The 22,804-nt window shown below is 41.7% G+C and overlaps 1 protein-coding gene across 18 annotated transcripts in view; it reads left to right on the top strand.

Moving 5' to 3' along the window:
• PCDH15 (protocadherin related 15) overlaps positions 1-22,804 on the top strand; it is a 696,943-nt gene that overhangs the window by 123,853 nt on the left and 550,286 nt on the right. Inside the window, exon 3 of one of the 18 annotated variants that reach the window (XM_032694772.1) lies at positions 21,368-21,439. The exons of the other annotated variants lie outside the window; for them this stretch is intronic. The gene's annotated coding sequence lies outside the window, so the exon portion shown is untranslated. The remainder of the gene's footprint in view (positions 1-21,367; positions 21,440-22,804) is intronic. 18 annotated transcript variants of the gene reach the window in all.

Consider the following 22,804-nt stretch of genomic DNA (forward strand, 5'->3'; position numbering starts at 1 on the left):
CAATGTTATGTCAATTGGTGTCCATAACTTCTTCCCCAGTGTTGGAGATAAGCTGGAAGAGGGTGGGAAAGTCTGACCAGTGGGTCCAAGTCATCAATTCAACTTCTTAGCAGATTATCACAGAGTGTTCTTAAACTATCTGTGTGTAGCTATTCAGAATCGTAATGCTGATGTTTCTCAGACCATGGCTCCAAAGCCCAGGACGTGCTTGAGCTCAGATGAGATGAGTGCATTCGGTTCCCAGCTCATATTGACTTCATAATAAACAGCTTTCTCCATCCGCCCTGTGCCCCAGTCTCCTTTTGTAAAATGGGAAGAACCATTCCTTATTGCATGGGATTGCTTTAAATGTAGAAGTTATAAAAATCTGTGATGTATTCTCTTCTTGTAATGATAGACCTGAAGATGAAAAGTGTTGTTTAATCAATATGTTACATTCTGGCAGTGCAAGAGATAAAAGATGATGCATTCCTAGCTTTGTGCATCTTGAGCTTGCAATCCAATTTCTGAAGAGCCATTAGTGGCCATGTACCCATGGGCATGTCTGCTCCTGATCTACTGCTTCAGATTAGGGGGGATTTATGCCTCGTCCACCTCTCTCACACTGGCTTTCTGCAGTGCTTTTCTCCGAGAAGAGCTGCTGTGTGATGATCCAGCAGGCACTGGGGGTCAGTTCTCATGCTGCTGACAAACAAGGAATGCTAAAAGCCCTTTCTATTACCTGGGTTGTCAGTGCAAGGGAATACCCAGCTGTGCCCATGTCAGCAATTCTCAGTGTTGTACAAAAGCTGAAGTAGAATCCAGTCATGAGAAATAAATAAACAGGTAAGAACAGCCTCTCAGAGATGTTCTGTGGATTGTTGCTTTTGTGTTTACACTGAAATCATCACTTTATTGTGGTATCCATGTGGTCACAAAGAGCTTTAAATTCTAAAGGCAGAAAGATTAGGGAATGAAGGCACTTTTCTATGCAGTGTTTTGCATTATAGCTTATTGTTCAAAGGGGTTTTGCAGCAATTTACTGTCTCTGTTTCTCTGTTTTTTCTTCTGTCTAGATCCTGTGGTCAAAACAAGTTTGTAGACTGTCACATATACGTAAAGATTTGGGGAGAGTGTTTTTGTCGAAGACCTTCAGTGCTTTGTGCCTATTTGTGCCTGAGCCCAGGGGAGCAGAGTTTGCATTTTACTGGAGTGACCTTTTGTGTATGCAATCGGTTTATCATAAAAAGAGGAGCCTGAAGGATTACACTTATTTTTAGATGAGGATATTGCCATAAGAATAGGGAAAACAGGGATAGGAAAAGTAAATTGTAAAAAATGCTACTGATTTTTCTTGTTGAGACAAGTTAATCACTGCTGTGGATAGGACAATCTGCATCTCTTTAGTGCGCTTGGTGTCTTCTAGAGGCAACTTCAGAGACTTCGAATTTTCGTATTTACTCTGGAACAAAAACCGAAACACGATTATTTTTCGTGGAGAAAAACAACAGTGGAGATCAGAGAGAACAGAATCGTGTGCATCAGCCACACCCTGCACAGAGCACTAAGGCTCTGTAACACCATTCAGCATACAGTGGTGAAAGCAAATGATCAGAAAGACAAATGGTAGGAGGTCCCTGCCAAATTTACTTAATGGGTGGTTCTTAGGAAGTCCGGGCCAAGTCATGTGCTACTTCCATGGGGTTAATCTGTGAGTGTAATCCAATCTTCAGTTCTTGATGAGTTCTTGTGGAGTCGATTTCCTTTTACTAGTGGCCTAGTTAATACTTCACTCACTTCTGGTTCAGATGTGCTGATTGCCAAGGTCGTGATTTTTATCAGAAGTCCAGTGGTAATGGGAATTTCATAGCAATTTTAATCACTTTTTTTCCCATGAAGTGATTTTTTTTTTTGATTTCCTTATTGCTGTCATCAAGACAAGGTATACTCTGACATCCACTTTAGACCAAGTAAATGGTGTCTGTATAATCATCAAAGGTAGTAATGGGCACATAAATTTTTCAGCGAGCAGTAGAGATGAAATGACATTCTGCAATTGTGCCAGATTTCTTCTGGTATCCAAGTATTTGAAACGGTTATACTTTAGTCACAGTCCAACCTTGTGATAGGTGGCATTCCAAACAAGCTTATATATTCTCTGATATATGTGACAATCATTATGTTGCACTGAGAATTGGCTTTGCCCTTTTTCCTAAGAAAAACACAGCCAAAATCATATTTTCCTAGAGAAGACTGTTTTGTAGCCTTCAAATCCTTGGCTATTTTCATGTCTTGCCTTTAGTTTGGTGTTTGGTTTTTTCCTTTTATTAATTTTATTATCATTATTTACTTGGTTTTGTTTAGAAAGTTTCAATACAAAAGTAAACAAGAATAAGACATTTTTCTTTCTCTTTAACGAATGTTACCTGCACAAGCAAGGTTTCAGTGCTCTACTGACTGGGATGGCCTAAGTTTTCAAGTTTGAAATTTATATACAAGAACTCATGTATTCTTTAAACAACAGATATAGGATCCACCAGGGCATTACAGTGTTCTGGAAATGGGATAGGTTATCATACTTTGTGGGTGGTTTATTTTGTAATGTACATGCTTAAGGTTATACATATTTTTTTCTTAAATAGTACTTCAGAATATCCAGTTCACTTCTGGACAGGCCATTTTTCAAGGGGTATCTTGCTGCTGTTTATTCCTAGTAGCTTGTCTTCTGTACCAAGCTGTGATTTTAGGGACAAAGTATTAATTGAGCAGCTATATAATATCTGATGTCGTGTTGGGTTTTTTATTTTCTCCAAACTGTGACTTCTTCCACAATAGATGGACCTTTGTACCTTAATTGCATTGTTTGTGACTCTGCTGTGAGTCACCCCCCACTATTGTCCTGCTGAGATTCTTGGAACCACAGAATATCTCCAGTTGAAAGGGACACATGAGGATCATCAAGTCTAACTCTCTCCTCCTCACAGGATTACCTAAAACTAAACGATATGGCTGAGTGTGTCATCCAGGAGCTCCTTGAACTCTGTCAGGCTTGAGCCACTTCCCTGGGGAGCCTGGTCAGTGCCCCACCACCCTCTGGGGGAAGAGCCTTTTCTTAACGTCCCATCTGCGCTTGCCCTGATGCAGCTTCATTCAAATTTCCTTGTGTCCTGTCACTGGGCACCAGAGAGAGGAGAGCAGCACCTCTCCCTCTGCTTCCCCTCCTGAGGAAGCTGCAGATGTGAGGCTTCCCTTCAGTCTCCTCTTTCCTAGTGTGAACAAGCCAAGGGACCTCAGCTGCTCCTCTAAGTCTTGCCCTCAAGACCTTCCACTGCCTTGGTTGCCCTTCTCTGGAAGCGTTCGAGCACAAGTGCTGTGAGGAGAGGCTGAGGGAGCTGGGGTTGTTGAGCCTGGAGAAGAGGAGGCTCAGGGGAGACCTCCTCACTCTCTACAACTCTCTGACAGGAGGGGGGAGCCAGGTGGGGGTCGGGCTCTTCTCCCGGGAACCAGCAGTAGGACAAGAGGGCACGGCCTTAAGCTGTGCCAGGGGATATTAGGTTGGATATCAGGAAGAAATTCTTTACAGAGAGAATAATCAGCCCTTGGAATGGGCTGCCCAGGGAGGAGGTGGATTCTCCATCCCTGGAGGTGTTGAAGGTGAGACTGGATGTGGCATCAGTGCCATGGGCTGGGAACCAGGGCGGGCTTGGATCAAGGGTTGGACCTGATGATCTCGGAGGTCTTTTCCAGTGCAGTTGATCCTATAATTCTATGATTCTAATGGTTTGATGTCCTTAGAAAAGCCCCCAAAGGGCTCACAGACCTTGAGGTGGGGCCTCAGCAGTGCTGTGCAGGGTGGGACAGTCACCTCCCCCAGCCAGGTACCTCTGCCGGGCTGGGCTTGATTTCCACCTGCCTGGAAAGTAAAGCTTGATGTTTGTAAGTCGTGTTGACTGTCCAGCACTTGTGTTCCCATCCTTTGCACTTGCAGTTGTTCCTTTGAGCTGGTGATTCTTGGCCATAAGCTGAGCTTTCATTCATTGCTTTTATTTGGTTTGCTCATTGCCCTGGCTTTGTTAGTGATTATCCTGCCTCGAAGAAGTATTATTCACTCAAAAATAAATGATTGATGGAGTTTTGTAATCTGGCTATTATTAGTACAAGGCAAATGATGTTTCCCTCTTACAAATTTCTGACGTTTCAGTTCACAATGTTTTTTGGTTTTAATTGAAGGAAGGTACAGAAATGAATTTGCAATTCATCTTTCGGACAACAAGAAGAAAACCTGCAGTTTTATGGGGTGACCCAGCCTATCCCTTTATAGGGAATTGACAGTCAAAGCATATCTTTTATGTAGTCCTTCAGTGACTCTGCAACATAGATTAAAATATTTTTGGGTACAGGATCCATATTGATATCAACAAGTTGTCCTTTGGGCAGGGGTGAAACCTGGAGCTTCTTGTCTCAGAACACATCACTCCTACTCACTCCTCTTCCATATTCTGCAGCCAAGTAGCTTGATGACATTCAGATGTGGTAAATGCTGCCTGCTGGCAGTGTGACTTCAGAGTAAAATTGTAGCTGGAGGGTTTTTGGATGTTTTTCCCTTTTTGCGCCAGACGTTCTAATAATAAACACCCCAATGAACAAACAGTTCTGTGCTTCTGTTAGGCAGAAGGAAAGGGGAACAGATTTCCAGCCCATGAAAATTAGATTTTGCTGAACCTTCAAATGAGATAAAAGAATATTAAAAATATGCACTGGGCAGGCCAGAAAGATATGTTGATATCAGGTTTATTTTTCAGTAATGAAGAATTGAATTTGGAGGGAATAATCAAGGGAGTGTGCTCCCAGGACAAAGATAGTTCTTTAGTAACCACCTATTGGAGTAGTAGGAAGTCTCCTTGTCTTCCATGAGTAATGACCTGGAATGGATAGCTCTAATTCCCTCTTTTAAAAATGCATTGGGAACTTAAACAGTCCTGCTTGTGCCTGGTGAAGCATTTGCAATTACATGAAATGCCTGTGAAAAGCTCTGCTGTGTGGAAGTTGCTGTTGCTTATGGAGCTTCAATTATTTAATGCCCAAAGCTTCTGTTCTTCCCTCAAGACTCGAGTTACAAAAGTGCTTTCAGAGGGTTTAAATTTTGATTTTTTTTTTTCAGCTTTGCATATCTTTTAGTACTTGAATCAAAATAGCCCTTAAATAAGTGAAGTAGTGTGTCAGAGAGAATTCTTGTTAGTCAGAGGAACATTAGTACCACAGATTTTTTTGTCTGAAACAGATGAAGCTGAGAACCTTGCAGAGCACTCGAAGTTGTTACAGTTTTCCTCCTTTCTAAGCATAAATCCTTAATGAAGCACCAAAGAAGTGTCAAACATCAGAGTTTGATGTGGAGGTGCGTCTGGGAAGAAGTCAGGATAATTTTTCCTGTCAAAATCTCAGTTCTGGGCCCCTGTTATGTAACCTGCTGTCCAACCTCCTTCCACATCAAGGAATTGCTTACCAAATTCCAGCCAATGACCCTGGGTTCATGGAGCTGCCAAGGTGTGTGTCCCCAGGGCCTTAATAAGGTTGATTGAACCAATTATGGCAATGGATGATAATTAAAAATCCAGTATGACTTTGCTGCCTTTCCCCTAAATATAATAGGTTTTACACATCAGGGATTTTTTTAATTAATATTAATTGGTAATTCTAATTTAACGTGCAGACTGAGCACTTTTGACCAGGTAACTGCTGAATACTGCAAATTTGAGCCTCCCCAGTGCCATTTTTATGACCAAGTTTTCAATAAAGAAGTGCACTATAGAAAGCAAAGGAATTTGTTATAAACCATTGTTGGAATCTGTCTGATTTCAGATGCATTTTAGAAGCTTAAACTTCAAACTTGGAAACAGGTTTTCTCCAACTTTCTTAAAGACTTTTGTGCCAAACCTACTGGAAAAAGAAATAATATTTTTCTCATCTGTTTTCTCATTGAAGAAATTTCTGCAGAATTCCTCTTCCTTCTTTCACACTCCGTGATTTTGCCAATATTTTTAGGCACGTGACAACACAACTGCTCCATCGTATCATCAGTATGTACTTACATATGTGAGTGGTTTGGAGAAAACAGGATTTAGTGTTTTCTCAGCAGCTAAACTATAAACTACATAGAGGACCATTGATGCTGATGTTCTCCATAAACTACCATCAATTCCTGTTTGTTAATTGATTTGATTCCTGGTAAAAAGAAAATGGACTGATCTGCTTGTCACAGTTAGGCAGCCTGTCATCTCTTCATTTGAGAAGAGGAATATATTTTAGGTTTTTGTTTTTTTTTTTTTTTTTTTTTTCATTTCATTTTCATATGAAGGGGCTTTCTGGACCAGCATCAAACCCCTCCTTTGACCCTGTCCCAGCTTGACTATGATTTTCTCAAAAAGTGGAGAGCTGCTACTGGGGAGGAGATATTAGGGGTTTGTTTCACCTGATTGATAGTTGAAAGTACTGGAAAGGGAGGAGGGAGGGCCAGGAAACAGAGTTGGGTTTGTAGCAGGAGGTGTACAAGGGGAAGGAGATCAGGACAAACCAGGGCTGGTCTCTGCAGGGGAAGTGCAAAGGAAGTGTCAGAAGGGTGAAATGTCCTGATTTTGGAGCTGCAGAAGGGCCCAGGAGCTGTCAGGGTACTTTTGTCTTTGACTAATTGTAGTGACAGAGAATACTCCTGCCTGGTGCTGCTTTAGAACGACGCAAAAATAGTATCAATACATTAAAGTGAATTGACACAGTGCTTTGAGGAGGGGACTGTCAGTATTTCTAATGGCTTCGCTTCATTTGTCACAGAAAGGGTGGCTGGGCACTGGAAGGGGAATGGTGGAGTCACTGTCCCTGCAGGTGTTTAGGAAAGGACTGGATGTGGCACTCAGTGCCATGGTCTGGCTGACAAGGTGGTGTTCAGCCACAGGTTGGACTCAATGATCTCAGAGGACTTTTCCAACCTGGTTGATTCTGTGACTATATTTACAAAATGAGTGTATACTTAGATGTAAAGGAATTAAATTTGATTCCAGTGAGAAGAGGTAAAGAGTATGATTTTGCTTTTCTTTCATGTGTGATAATCTTCCATCATCATTGGCATAGTCCTTGTTTTGGAGCACCTCCTTGTCCCTGGAGCACATGTCCTAGCACACATCCCTAGGTGGGATGAGTTTTCATAGAATCCCAGAATGGTTTGGGTTGGAAAGGACCTTAAAGCCCATCTCATTCCACTCCCTGCCATGGGCAGGGACACCTCCCACCAGCCCAGGTTGCTCCAAGCCCTGTCCAGCCTGGCCTTGGACACTTCCAGGGATCCAGGGGCAACCACAGCTTCTCTGGGCAACCTGTGCCAGGGCCTCCCCACCCTCACAGGGAACAATTTCTTCCTAATATCCAACCTAAATTTCCCCTCTGTCATTGGGAAGCCATTCTCCCTCGTCTTGCCACTCCAGTTCCTGATGCAGAGTCCTTCTCCTGCTTCCCTGTAGCCCCTTCAGATCCTGAAAGGTGCTGTGATGTCTCCACACAACCTTCTCTTCCCCAGGCTGAGCAGCCCCAGCTCTCCCAGCCTGTCTCCACAGGGTTTTATCTCCCTATTGCCCGACCTCTTTAGATCAGGCTGTGGATTGTGCCTTGTTTACTGTTTGCTACTGAAATACTTGTGAGATTAAATGATTTACTTATGGGCTTTCCCCTCTTTATTATCTCTGTATCAGTTTGTTTCACAGAGGCTGACTGATTTTGGGGGTTTGTTGTTTGTTAACGTCATTATAAATCAGGAATTTCATATTCTCAGTTTATAGCCCAATCTGAGGCTTTTAAGGTTTGGTCATTACGAGCACTCCATGCCATCTCTCTTCTCAGACCCTTTTTGCCCTTTGTCCCCTCATTTTGTCACCCTGCCCCTCTAAGGCCACGTGCATCAGCATTCCAGAATGGTCCCAACCTTTGGAGATTTTGGCTAGGTTTTATGATGAGTTTTCTGAGCACCTGTAGGCTTTGGGGGTGCTGGGTTGGGTTTTTTGTTTGGGGTTTTTTTTTTTTAAATGTGTGGCTTGTCACAATCAGGTTTTCATGAGGTGGGAAACTCACCTTCATAAATTGCCCTGTAAAGTGCATTTTCATTCGAAGTCTGCACTTTGGGAGCAGGAATAGAAGAACCTCTCAATGAAACAATGTTTCTTGCAATTCTGAATGTAAAATATTATTCCTTACAGCTGCTGGGGATATGAAACAACACCACAAAAGGAATTTGCTCTGTTTGAAGTTTTAGTCACCTATTTTTAGTGTCCAGGAACCAAGAGGGCTTTTACTCCAGAGTATAATGGTAGGAGGAGAACAAAAATTACACTTATACAAAACATTTTGTCTTTTGTCTGTGAAAAGGGTCAATCTCCATTCCCAGTTTTGTTCTAGTACTTGAACATCTGCTGAAGTGGACATTCAGGTTGTACTGAGAGCTGCTGGGTGCTGCCTGGTTTTGAAGATTTGATCCCAAACTGCCTATTGATTAAGTCTAATAAATTCTCTTTGGGAAGAGAGGCCATTTCAGCTGAAATGCCCAATGCCCAGCAGGAACTTAGAGGTGATGACAGGAGCTTTTCTTTTTCTGTCTGTGGTTTTCTGTTGTCTTCTCTGTTTCACGGTAGCAAAGACACATTGTTCTGTAGGAAACATAAAAATCATTTTTGCAAATCGCTGAAACCTTTCCATTTAAACGAGTAAACCACACAGAGCATTCTCTCCAATGGCACTCTGTGGTGACCCTCATTAAAATAAGTATTGAGTTCTTCTTCTGACTGGCATAGCCTACATATTCATGTATAATTAACTTCATTTTTGTTGGTCAGGCTCCGTGGCTTCAGAAGGATTTCTGGCTGAACGCGGTGACACAGAGCTCCAGATTGGAGGTGTGTGCTTTCCATTCAACTCCTGCCAATCTCACCAGGGTTTAAAATTGGACTCACAGAGAGAAAGTTTAAAGGCAATTGTGAAGGTGGTCTGAGGGATTAAATAAAGTTTAGCACAGAGCAGAACTGAGATGGGTTTGTAGCAGGTTTTATGAAGCGACAGGAGATTTTGGGGCTGTTAGAAACATGAAGAGGAGTTTTGCTAATTTCTAGATTTCTCCTCAGATGAGGAGGATTTCCATATTTTCCTCGGGAAAACATCTTCAAAAATCATCCTCGAGGCCTTCTTATCACTCTATTACCTCCTAACCTAACAGATGTTTTCTAGCAGTTAACTTATTATGAGCACATGACAAGTTTTCTTAAGTCTAGAGGGAAAAGAAAGGCTGTGCCTCAGTCTTGTGGTAAAATTTTTATGGTAACTGGATGAGAAAAGAGGGGACCTTTCTGGAATATGGAGAAGGGTCTCCTATAGACATAGCACAAAGGATGTCATCTCAGTGAGCATTGATAATGCAGCTGCTGGCTTGATGCTGGGAAAGAAACTGTATTTCACAGTGACCATATTTTCACAATATTTCACAAATTCAGCTACTTGTGAGCAGCTCCATAACTCCAAGGGACCAGTGCTCCCTGTTTCCCCTGCATGGCCACCAGCAAATTGTTCAAAAGAAGACTGTTCAATGACTCCACCTTCTTCAGTTGGATGCCTGGTGGGGCTGTCCTTGATAGATACCTTAGTTAGTCCTCAATGAGGAAATAAACAGGGAAACTGGGATAACTCAAGTTTTGTGCCACTTAAATAGTTTGATTTGTAGGGCTGTTCTTTTCAGAGAGTGCTGCAGGCTACAAATACCTTGGGCAGTTGTCGCCCAACTCACCCGAGTTCTGAGAGCAGATTTTGGCAAAGATTAAAAAGCATTTGCAAGCTGGCACTTTGTCAGGAAGTCTGGCTCAGTGCTGGAGAGCATTGCCTTAGAGCAGAGCCCTGCCAGTCACTAGTGCAAAGCTGTCTTAGTGAGTTTATTTGTGTAAGTTTATTTGTGAAAAGCAAAATGTGTGTCTTACATTATTCTAAGGTAACAAATGCGTCTGCCTGCAATCACATTGTTGTGGTGGTTTGCAACTCCCAAGAATCTAATTCCTAAGTTCAAGCCCCCCTCCCACAGTTTGCCCCTGTGAGAGGGTTTAGTGATGGTATGGACTTGATATTTTTACCACCTCATGTGGAGAGTTTTCAGACAAAACACAACCATTCGTTATTGGGGAAAGGGGAAAACATTTACAAAGGTTTATTTACACGCATATATATATATTTACACTGAATTAAATTCCTCTTTTCCTTCAATAAAAGTCTAAGAAGAAAAAAGAAAAGTCTTTCTGTCACTCCTCAGGCCACAGTTCCTTCATTTCAGTTTTTTGTGGCACTGGTTAGTGTCCTCAATTTTTTCCAAGGCAGCAGATTTTGCTGTAGTTGTGTCAAGTAGCTATTTAATAATCATTTTATTTCTGTTGTTATTTTCCCTGGAAAGACATAAAGTCCTGTGAAGGAAATTCTGAGTGAACCTTAGAGCTATAGCCTGTGCTTTTACCTCCTAATTTGTTTTTCTCAGGCCAGACCATTCCTAGGATGCTATTCAGTGTAGAAACTGTTTGTTTGTATGAAACAAAATGCTGGCTCGAGACCACAAAAAGTAGTTTTCATTCCTTTCAGTACACAATTGGATTGAAAAGAAAACATATTCATGGTTATTTTCATTATCATCATGAAACTGCCATTTCCACTGTCATGAAGTTGTTCATTGTTATTACAGTGAAGTTGGTACTAAGTAGTTGTTGCCCATTCCCCTGAGAGCTTTTCCTCTGAGTGTGGGCAAGGTTTTAATCCTAGAGGATATCCCTGTGAGAGGTTTTTGGTTGCACAGATTTCTCTGTGGAAGGGAGTTACGTACATTAAAGAAGCAGGAGGTTGCACTACTCTTCAAGAATTCATCAGACATTCCAAAATGGAGAGGTTGTGTCATTTTATTCCCTTTTGGACAGCCCTGTATTCAATGCACTGGCACATCTGTGAACAATGTACATATTACTGCCTTTTACATTCACTGTTAATCTGACCTTTGTAACTCTGGCATCCACTCTCATTTGTCAGAGACTCAGTGTTGATGCCACAATTTGGGACAAATTACTATGCAGTGAGAAAAGGCAACGTGAGTAAAAGAATTCCCATCAACTACAAATGTCTCGTACCGGTGGTCCTTATGACAACAACGTTACTCATCTGTCCAGTTTCAACGTGTAATTTGTGCTGTGTTCCAGATCCACTGGAGAGACCTGGCTTAAAGCAAGTCAGACCTTGAATTAGAGTGTCCCAAGGAGGCAACGAGGATGGGGAAGGGCCTTGATTTGAAGCCGTGGGAGGACTCTGAGGGCACTTGGTGTGTTCAGCTGGAGAAGAGGAGACTGAGGGGAGACCTCACTGCAATTCCAACTGCCTGGGCAGGGGCAGAGGAGGGGCAGGGACTGAGCTCTGCTCTGGGGGGACCAGGGACAGCACCCAGGGCTGGACAGGCTGGAGCTGTGTCAGGGCAGGGTCAGGTTGGATCTCAGGAAAAGGTTCTTCCCCCAGAGGGTGGTTGGCACTGACCAGGCTCCCCAGGGCAGTGGGCACAGCCCCAAGGCTGCCAGAGCTCCAGGAGGGTTTGGATGATCCTCTGGGGCACAGGGGGTGACCCTTGGGGATGGTCACAACAGGGCTGAGGATTGGACTGGATGATCCTTGTGGGTCTGTGATTCTGTGATTCTGTGAATTATGGATTAAGTTCTAGGTAACAGTTTGCTCACACTCACATAGTAGGAGTAAAAGGAGGAGAGATTGGGAAGTGCTCAAGAGAAATAAAAGAAACAAAAGAGAAAAAATATTTTTTAAAAGCTTCCACCTCCCCACCCCCTCCCACTGAGAGCAGTTCCACCTACTGAAGCCAGATATGGAAACTGGGGGGGTGGGGGTTTGTTTGAATCTATTCGGTTCTGATTCTGTAACAGGTTGGTGTAAAGTCAAAATGTCTCTCAGATGCTCTATGGGTCATTAAAATGCAAAATTCTGCAATATTCCATGTCATCCTACAGAAATGGAACTGGAGAAAACTGTTTCCCCTGTCCCCTGTTTCCTCCACTGAGGTGAGGAAGGCACACAAAGATGTGTGCGTTTACTTTGGTAAATACAGCACAACCACAGCTTTTTTATTTTACATTCCTGATTTCCCTGCATGCAGGGGATACAGCTCTGGTGTAGTATGTTCTCAGATACTGTTATTTCTTTGATGAAAAAGAGGTTGTAAGATGTTGGCAGACATGGTAGGCACAAAAAAGGGGTGGGGATGAACAGCTGAGGGGTAGTTGGATCAACCTGGTCTAGTGGAAGGTGTCCCTGCCCATGGCAGGGGGTTGGAACAAGATGGTCTTTAAGATTCCTTCCAACTCGATTAATTCTGTGATTCTTAAAGAGCTGGTACTTCTTGATACCAGATACTGTTCTAGTAGAAGTAAGGCCAGGGCTGTAGGGAGTGTGGGGAGGGGGAGAAAAAGTAAATCCAAGAGGTTGCACTGAGTCTTGGATCTCTAAAGTAAGATTTGATTTAATAAACCAGAAATAAAACTCTTCATATCATAATACCATGCCTGTCGACATCTCCTCCTTAGACCCTCCACAAATGAGCATCTGATCTTGTTCAGATGACTCTATGAAATATTGAAGCATAAAGGAAATTTTAACCTTTTATATGATAGAGATCAGAACCAAGCTAAAGGCCTGCCAGGATAAATAACACAAGTATTGTTGTATTGATTCCGAGTGCCTTTGCTACACCCACTGCTGTCCCCTATCCTTTAGCAATTTTCCAGGGCAGATAACTAATTCTGCTGAGATCCTGTCACTGAAATGACAATTTCACAGCTTCCTCTGGGGACAGTCATGAGTGTGATCGGATTTTCAATCTGCAAACATTTATTGATTTGCTTTCTAAAAACTTCCTAAGAAATCCCACCTGGGCGAAGAATTTCTCTGAACTCTATCAGCCTCTCTAACAAGTTCTTCAAAAGAATTATTATCTTTTAAATAGGACTGCAGTAATATGTTCTTGAAAGAATATGAAATTAAATTACCTAAACTGGAGTGCAGTTATTACAGGAGGTTTAGAATGAGGCATAAAATGGATTATCTGCCTGTATTTAAGATAGATACATGTATTAGATAATTAAAAATCATATGCATCTTCCTAGGGTTTTGGTGGGCTTTGTTTAATGATTGGAAAATCAATGGTATTTTAGGGCTTTTATTCTGCTATCAGTTAATACAGATACAGGTTGTATTGGAAAGCCATTTAGCAACAAAGAAATGTGTATTGTGGAAAGGTGCTGTAATTTTACAAGTTATTTAGTTCATATATACAAAATTTTATATACTCCTTAAGAAACACGGTGTTTCTTAATTTTGGCCATTAGAGTTTGATGTAGAGCTCCACAAGTCAAATGGTGCCTCACTTTCCTGCAGAGCACAGTAGAGTTTTTTTACTGAGTCTCTGTTATTCTTTTTGTACAATATTATCAGTTCCTGGATGTGTGATTGCATTAATCCTGATGATAGATTGCTTCAAATAAGCATGGGAATGAAAATGTGATTTAAGACCAGAGCTGGGCTTTGCTTATTAGCACTGACTATCAAGTGCATTAGGTCCAATGTTTCCAAGCCCTGCACTGTAAGATGCTGAGTGCTCTCCTCAGAGCACCAGCCCATGGTTCAAACATTGCACTTGATGATCTTGGAGGTCTTTTCCAACCTTGGTGATAATCTGAGGTGAAATGGCAGCTTTTCTCAGAGAGGTTTGAGACTATGGATTGCTTCAATATTTTGCTGTTAGTATTTAAAGGGGAGTCTGGTCCTGCAGCCGTGTCTGTGTGCAGGGATGACCTGCACTGCCCAGTGGATAAAACCAGCTCTAAATGGTGCAGTGTGGTTTTGTCACACTGGGCAAGTACACCCTGTGATAGGCTTGGGAGAAGGTTTTGGGATATGAGTTGATAGAGGGAGTGAAGAAGAGTCAGAGTTGGAATATTTTGTCTTGGCTTTGGTGTGTGTTTGTTTTACTCTGCAAGAGAGGGCTTAATTTGGAAGTCTAAGCAGGGAGACCTGACAGCAAACCTGAGCACATCAGGTATAAAAGTCTGCCCTCAATTCATGGAGAGAGCACTGAGAGAGATTCAGATTACACTGAGAAATGTCCGTCAGGACGTGTCAGTGTGTTAATGCAGGAACAATTTGTGACTGTGATAGGGGTGTAGTCACAGGTTTATTTCAGTGTCACACCTGTCCACCAGCACAAGTCAAACAAGAGTGGTTTTAACAGAGAGAGAAAGCAAAATGTTCTCATAATTCAAGTTTCCATCAGTCATCATCACCAGCCATTTCCTCAGTTGGTCCTATTAATATACTTTGTGTGGTGGAGGAGTCTGAAAGAGAAGGCAGAAAAGCTCTTAACAAGTGAGGGGAAAAAAATGTAGCTTAAAAAAATACTCAGCTTTGAGTGATGCATGATTTGAAGTTTTGTAGGATTCTTTTCAGTGGAAAAGAAGTTGGTAATTAAAAAAAAAATCTTTCTGTCCAAAACACTTTTGTAGTTTTGAAGTGATGGGAAGATGCAAGCTCTGAAATGCTGTCAGGAAAGTACATTTTTCCTGCACTTCCAAGATATGGCACAGAAGGCCATAGATGACTGAAATACAAGGTTAGATGATGCCTTTGCATGGGATGTGAGTCCCAGCTGGAGGGCAGAGGCCAGGGGTTTTATTTATTCTGCACAGAACAGTGCATGACACTCAGAAATAGAACATATTCTGTCTGAATTGATGTAAGGAAAAAGATCATGAGAGAAAGTGATACAAATGGAAGTTTTTTTGATCACTGCACCTCTGGTTTTGAATCTCAGACAACACCATTGTTGGAGTTCAAAGCTGGAATTCAGGGCTGTCTTACCTTGTTACCAACACAAGGGCAAGAAGTGCAGAAAAGTAGCAAATCCACCAAGTGAGATGAAAGTAGAAGATGGGCAAGTTTGAGACAGCTGAAATTTGCCTTATTCTGATGTCAAGAAGCAACCACAGGTGCTGCCTCGGGTTCACTTCTGCTGTGCTGTAAATATGTGTGGGATTCCTGGTTTGTTCTGTGATGTGAACCCATAAACCTGCACATCCTCCCTCTTGAAAGTTATCGATGGTTGTGGCAAATGTAATTATTATGGGATCTTTGTCTTATTCTAAGTCAGCTGTGGGACAGTGGAGCTGCTTTGTATTTATTTGCCTCGATTATTTGGTCAAGTTACCTTTCTTAGTACTTTTAAATGGAAATTTTGTAAGCAGAGGTCCTGCTGTGCTGAGAGCACCAGTGCAATTGTTCTTCGCTTCTGTGGGGAACTAGGAAAACCTGTTAAAAACAAACCATTTGGAATGGGAGCTTGTAATAGTTAAGATCAATCTAAGTCTTAATCATATGTGTATGTGTGAGAGTCACACAGGTTGTCTTTGTAGCTTTAAAAGGTCATGTGGAGCATGAGAGAGAGACAGTTTAAAAGCAGGTGGTGTGGCTGTGACCCTGACCTGCTAAACTCTGTGGAGTGCTGAGTTACATCAGCAAAATGCTGGAGCTGTGCTGATCATTTGTGCAATTTTGGGCCTGCAGAGTGATTCAGAGCGAGCTCTTGTCTGCCTGCTGCATATTCCCATTCTCACTGGAGCTACAAGGTGAGTGTTAACCACTCGATTTATATTCACATCTGCAAAGCATGGAGGCTTTGATAACATTGGAAATGTTTTTTGAATTCTGGGGTGAGGAAGAAAGAGGAAAATACCAAGACTTAGGGCTTTGTGACTTTCCAATGATTGGTTTTAAGAATACATTTACTCTTCAGAGAAATTATTTATCTCTCCTCCTTTCCCTGTGGTTGCTCGACCAAATGGTATTTCCAGCCTTAAGATGAAATTTAACTGCCAAGCTGAATATGTTGCTTTACTAACAAATACATAGTAGTTGAAAAAGGATGAAGTTTAAAGGCAAGAGAACACTCAAAAAAAAAGTGAGATATTCTGGTGTTTTCATTGGTATTGCTCATTATTTGCATTATAATGCTGCATTTTTCACATCTTTGGCTTGTTTCCACCTACCTCAGTCCTTAGAGCTTCTTTCCTTCCAGGCCAGTGTACACATGGTGGATGTTCACAATAAAGGATACTGTGGCTTTCAGTTCTCCCTCTTTTCTTTTTCTGTCCCAACACTCTTTTGGATTTGATCTAAATTTTTATTAATTTTGTGAATTCAGTACTGTTTAACCAAGGTAAATGGATATATAAGAGATTCTGATGGTATCACAGCTTTGAGCATTATTAGTATCTACTATTAAATTTAGGACTCTTCTGAACTGACTAAGTTTTCTCATTCATTTTGTTCTGTACTTGAAAGATTGTGCTGAACAGCAGATCCTGCTCATTTAATGTAAAGACTGTTAATAAATAGTGATTTACCCATTACACTTTTGTATTTCTGCTCGAAGTGAAGGTGGGTGTGTGTGAAGGAAGCCTGTGGGAGAAGCACTTACTCTTTTATTACCTTGGTTAAAATTCCCTTTTAACACTTAACAAATCACTGCTGCTGCATCTTTTCATAGCTGACTGACTGTGTCTTTTCTTACTTGGCTTCAGCCTTGGGCTGTGCTGTTGGCTGGGTTGGATACTGCAATTCCTGCTCTGCACAGTGTGCTGGTGTTTTTCCCCCTGGGCTTTACAGGTGTAAGCACAGACTTTATTGATCAATCCTCACACTTCAGTAGTTGTATTTAATGTGTGTTGCTGAGTAAGCTGTATACCTGGGAGAGTTTCAGGGTTTAATTACCATTGTCCTGGCTGATAGTCCTGCTTTGGGGATTTATTTATTTACTGTACTGTATTTTATAAATACATAATTCAATATTCCTTTAATATTTTATGAATTTAGCTCAGACTCAAATAAAAAGAAGCATACAGGTTTCATTAAAACACAATTTAGATCACACCATGACACAAGACAGGTGTTTCTGAATGAAGTAAATGCAATTTTCATAAAATAAAAAGGAGTAACCTTCCAACAAAAGTGTTTTATTACAGTGCGTTGTTGCAAATAAAATGAAATTCTACATAGGATAAAAAAAAATTCTGAAGATTCTCTAAACAGAAAATGTTGATATGCAAGTAGTAAAGGTTCAATAGATAATGCCCAAATGTTCTCATCTGTGTCACTTATCTTTTGCTGCAGACCAAAAAATGCGGCCAAAAAATTCACCTCTGAGCTTTCTTTGTGCATTTTTTTTTCCAAAATGAGCTATAAATGGATTGTGTCTGTGGCCACGTAACTCTGCTGTGTCTTTAATATATTCATTTTTGCCAGTGAACATGGCTTTTAAAAACACTGGTCTTAGTTCTTACGAATGCAGTGGGCAAGCCTGGCAACTCTGTGATCATTTTATTTTTCCTGAGTCTAAGAGTAGCAAACGTGATATGAAAAACGATTTCAAATCCTAAATCATATTCGTGCCAAACTCACGAGATTTTGTGTGTTGTGCTAATGGCTGGAGGTCATATAATGAAAAATAGATTGTTCATTTAGCGTCAAGGTGCTGTGATAAAACATGTTTTGTGCTCGTCGCAAGTGTTGTATTTGTTATAAGAAATTTATCAGTTATTGATTCTGTACTTTTAATTGCATGTAATGGTGTGATGATAAGTACGTGGTTGTCACTTTGCCTCAAAGATCGAGCTGGATGTGCTGTGCTACTGGATGTTTGGATTTATCTTAGTTTTATGTGATAATAATGTGCTATGATCTGCTCACAGTGGTAAACAAGATCCAATTTCATTGCTGCTGACAAAGTCGTGTGTCTTCACTGCAAAGGAAAATTGGCCACACTCATTGTACAATCCACTAGTGCATCTTCTCCTTTTTTGTAAATATTGTCAGCATTGCTTTAATCATCATTTGGGTGCTTTCCATCCTCTCTTCCTGTACAGCCACATACTTCAGCTCCCATCGGTTTTGCTGGAAGTTGGAGAGACTCTGCAGAAAGCAGTTTTAAGGGAGACCTTGACACCACAAAATTCATTGTCTTTCCAGCTTCTAGAATGAGTGTTACAGGAGTAAGAAAGTAAGGGTGGGTGGAAGGGGACCTGAGGAAGACTCTAGTCCACCCTCCTGCTTGAAGCAGGTCAGACCAGGCTCTTCAGGGTCTGGGTCCTGAGAAAATCTGAGGGTGGAGACTGCAGGGCCTCCCTGGCAGCCTCCCGCCCTCTTCCCTCCCCTCCAGGGAAAACTCTCACAGAGATGCTGCCAGCACGTCTCTCCAGCCTGTAGGAAACTCTCCCTTTCCAGTGACATTAAAAACAAAGTCTGATTCTAGCAATAGGTTATTCCTGGGGCTCAGAGAGGGAAGAAGTGACATTCACTTTTTAAAAATACTCTTCAAAAGCCAGCACTGAGTCTTTTGTATCCTGGGATATTTTGGTTGTTTGCATTGAGGGTATATAAATATTTCTGGAGCTGCACGACGTGTCACATTTATTTCAGTGCAGAGCTTTTGAGCTGTTCAGTGTCTGGAAGGCTGGGACAGTATTTCAAGACAAGGGTTACTCAGTAGAGAATAGGAAGGAGGTGAGAACCCTCTGCAAATGTCTTTAATGATATGCACATCATCTCTGTGTTTCCTGGGAGTAGCTGCAGGATGAATGTCTATATTAAGTCTCAGTGCATGTGTGAGGTTGTTTTAATACTCTGTTTCAAGAAGACTTGTTTGTCATTTGCTATGCAGAATGATCTGGGTAACCTGCAAACAACTCAGAGCTATAAAACATTCTTAGTAAAGTAGTAAGAGAAGTGAAACAGAACAGCCTACACCTCTTTTCCCTTTTGAACAGAAGCCCACTATTAATTCGGTGGGGACCTCTGGGTCACTTACAGCAGCACTTCAGTTACTGAACTGTCCTGAGTAACTGCAGAACACCTGAAGGGACTGTAAGACAAAAAGTGAATGGGATTGAAGAGAAAAATGTTTCAAATTAATAGAGAAACCAGCATTTCAGAATAATCCATAAAAAGGTGTTGATTGTCTATTTATTAACAGTCCTTCAGTCCAGTGGAGCATTTGGAAGGACTTGAATAATTAAAGAATCCTGTATGAGCTACTTTTCTTGAATTATTTCAACTCAGTTTCTGCTTCTACCCCCTACAGCCCCCAAATCTATGGTAGGTTTTATTTTGAAATGACCTGCAGTGAGGTGGGGGGGGTCTGTCTCTTCTGCCATGTCTCAAGCCAAAAGATGAGAGGAAGCGGCCTTAAGTTGCACCAGGAGAGGTTCAGATTGGATATTAGAAAAAAAAAAAATTCCCTGGAAGAGTGGTCAGGCATTGGAATAAGTTGCTCAGGGTGGTGACTCTGGAAGTGTTCAAGAGGTGTCTGGATGTGGCACTTGGGGATGTGGATGAAGGGTGGTTATGATAGTGCTGGGTTGATAGTTGGATTCATTGATCTTGAAGGTCTCTTCCAACCCTGACTAGTCTTTGACTTGCTGTGACTTACAGATGCTTTTGCAAACTGCTGCCATTTCCATGTACAGTGATTAGTTGCTACCAGAGTTCCCATAAAATGTGAGGACCATGTCCTGATGTCCTCATAGTTCACCAAGCAGTGAAGTCTCTGAATGTCTCCTTGTCTTCCCTTTCCTTGTCTCCCCTCTCCTCCTTTTCATCTTATTACCTCATATCTCACACAAGCTCAGGCTGTGGTCCGTGAGCAGTGTGTTTGCAGTGGGTGAACGGGAAGGAACAATGTCCTGGTGCTCAAACCTGCTGCCTGCAGTTAAATATCAGTGGAGGTGCATGTTGAAGGTCACCCTGTTTTTTCAAGCTAGGAAGAAGCCTCTCATTCAGTAAGAACTCAGACAATCCAACGTGAGGGATCTTTTCCATTGTAGCCAATGTGTCTGATAGGCCTCGCCCAGCACTTGGTCAAACAGCTCTTTATTCCACAGGCTCTTCAAGAAGCCTGGATTAACTGCTCTGAATAGTCTGATTCTGTGCCCCCCGTTACTGCAGATCATCCTGTCACCATCAAATGGGCTGTTGAATTCAATTCTGCTCGCTTAATGTCTTTCATAATTGTAACTGTGCATCATTCCAGCCTCAGTGCTGCCTTTTGTTTTTAATATCAGCTGCAAAGTGTGAGGAGGAGAGGTTTCTTCCTGATAAACAGAAAGATAACTAACGAGGTCATGGAAGCTGGAGCCTCTGTGTGTGTGCCCTGGTTTGTTCTGGGACCTGCTCTGTGAAATGCCACGGGTCTCCATTTAAAGCTGTCACAACCTGGAAGTTTTCTGTCAAAATAGTCCTGCTTAAAAACACAAGAGCTGATTTATAAATGTTTTTCTTCAAATTAAGAATGCATAATAACATGGTACCATAAAAATTGACTGTCTCAACACCTATCCATGTTTATACCTTGCTTTTGTCAGGACCTTGCTGTTCTTGCACCAGGTCACAGTCCTGCAGTTTGAACAGAAAAATCTAATCACTGAGTTTATCCCTAAGATTGTATTTTGGGAAAAAGAAACCAAACCAACTTTTAAATATGAGTTTTTGTGTATGTGCTCACAGACTATATTAGTCGAAATCTTCACATTACAGGAAATTTCAGGATAACAAAGAACAATGTTGTTATAAAATATGTGTATAGTTGCCAGTACTTTGTATCACAGAATCCCAGAATGGTTTGTGTTGGGAGGGACCTTAATGATTATCCAGTCCCACCCCCTGCCATGGGCAGGGACACCTTCCACCTGCCCAGGTTGCTCCAAGCCCCGTCCAACCTGGCCTTGGACACTTCCAGGGATCCAGGGGCAGCCACAGCTTCTCTGGGCAACCTGTGCCAGGGCCTCACCACCCTCACAGGGAAGAATTTTCTTGTAATATCTTATCCCAACATAGTCTCTGTAGCTTGTATTTATTATGCCATATGTGCAGAGAGCATTGGTGCAGTGTTGTTTTCCCCTGCAGATGACTAATTTAATACAAGAAAGATTTTTAATTTATTTTTGGTTTGGTTTGGTTTTCTTTCCTTTTCCATAGCAACTGTCTGTTGAAGAGCCTTCCAAAATTGACTGAAAACAGTGTGTGGCACATTGAGAGACATTAGGTTCAGAATGACTCCCCTCCCAGTCAGAAGGAAAATTCAATTTCCAAAATGTTTTCCATTACCTCAGACAAGAAGTGCATAAATGAAAGGTAAGATATGGGTGATGATGTAGGTATTCCCTGAGAGCATGAGTAACACTGTTGGTGTGGAAATGGGAAATGATGTGGCACATCAAGCTTTTTGTTGGTTCACCAGCTTTTTGTGTGACTTAGTTGAAGCTCAGTACAATGCCCTGTGTGCCTGCATCCCTCTTTGAGGATGGAACTGGTAAGGACAAAGCACCTGCTACTTCATTATGCTCAGAGCAGTAAGCAGGGGAAAAAAATTGATATTCTTTATTGTGGGAAATTTAACATATTACCCCATTCTGGCAAAGGAGGAGATGTGCTGGAGTGGGAGAATGTATTATTTGGAGTTATTAATTTAAAATTACAGTATTTAACAGGCATCCAACTTTTTATCTTAAAAATAGTAATGATAAAACAGTAACTGATGTGAGATGCATTGGAAATACAATTACTGATATAAATATCCTGTCGATCCTTGGTGTTGGAGAAGGAGGAATATTTTATCTGGGCAATTATAAATAACATGAAGAAAACCTTCTGTACAATATGCATGTGGAGGTGCATGTTTATAAGTTTAATGGGTCTGGTGGCAACATACCCCTGTGGAATCAGAAACTGAGACAACAGTATCCAATATAAAGTAACTGCACAATAGTCACTTGGCCTGAAATGACTGTGTTCTCCTTTTGTTTGCTAATTGCTTCACTTCAGAAATAAATACCAAGACTTAGAGCGGTATTTATGCCATCCAGAGGCTCAGAATCCCAATTTATCTGTTTGTTTCCTGTCTCGGTGGACTTGAGACAAAATTTCTCCGGTTTTGTGCTGTGCACAAAATTGAATCTGCCATAATTTATCTGCCAAACAAGATGAGTGTCTCTCAGTACGGCACAGGATTGTTGTGCTTCATGTCACGCTCAGGAGCTGTCTGACCTTACTCGTTTCTGAGTAGGAACGGCGGAACCAGGCTCGTATGAAACGCTTTTTAAAGTCTGTGTGCTGCTTTCAGTTCTTGATCCCCGCTCGTGTGTTTTGGCTGAGGCTCCATTTGATGGCTGCCGGGGGCATGTGGGGAACTGAGTGTTTTTTGTGGCCACGAGGAAACTCGGCCACCCTTTGGTTAGTTTTTAGTGCAGTTCTGCGGTTCAGATCACCATTTTGTTAAGGTGCAGGGGAATAAAAGGAGCCCGGCCATCGAGCAGTGCAGGGAACCACGTCACAAACAGGGGAGACCACAGGATGTAACTGAAATACCAACTTGGCATCTGAGCAAGTTAATCAAATGCGTCTCAATTCCTAATCTCTTGGTCTCAAGCCCTGGTTTGAGGAACAAGGAGAGGGATGAATGAGCAGACAAGCACTGCTAATTAGCACTGAAGGAGCAGTGCATTTCATGTCATTGTTACCCCAGGTCATCCTGAGCACACAAGTGGATATAAGCTTGCAAGCAAAAGTCATTTTTGGAGTACCTGCAAATTACATCCCTTAATTTTCTATTTTTCAGGTTCTCTTCTCAGGTAGATTATATTTTTTTGTGAGGTGGTAGCTCAGGTCATAAAATCAG

Source organism: Chiroxiphia lanceolata, chromosome 8, assembly GCF_009829145.1.
Source record: "Chiroxiphia lanceolata isolate bChiLan1 chromosome 8, bChiLan1.pri, whole genome shotgun sequence".
Lineage (NCBI taxonomy): Eukaryota > Metazoa > Chordata > Aves > Passeriformes > Pipridae > Chiroxiphia > Chiroxiphia lanceolata.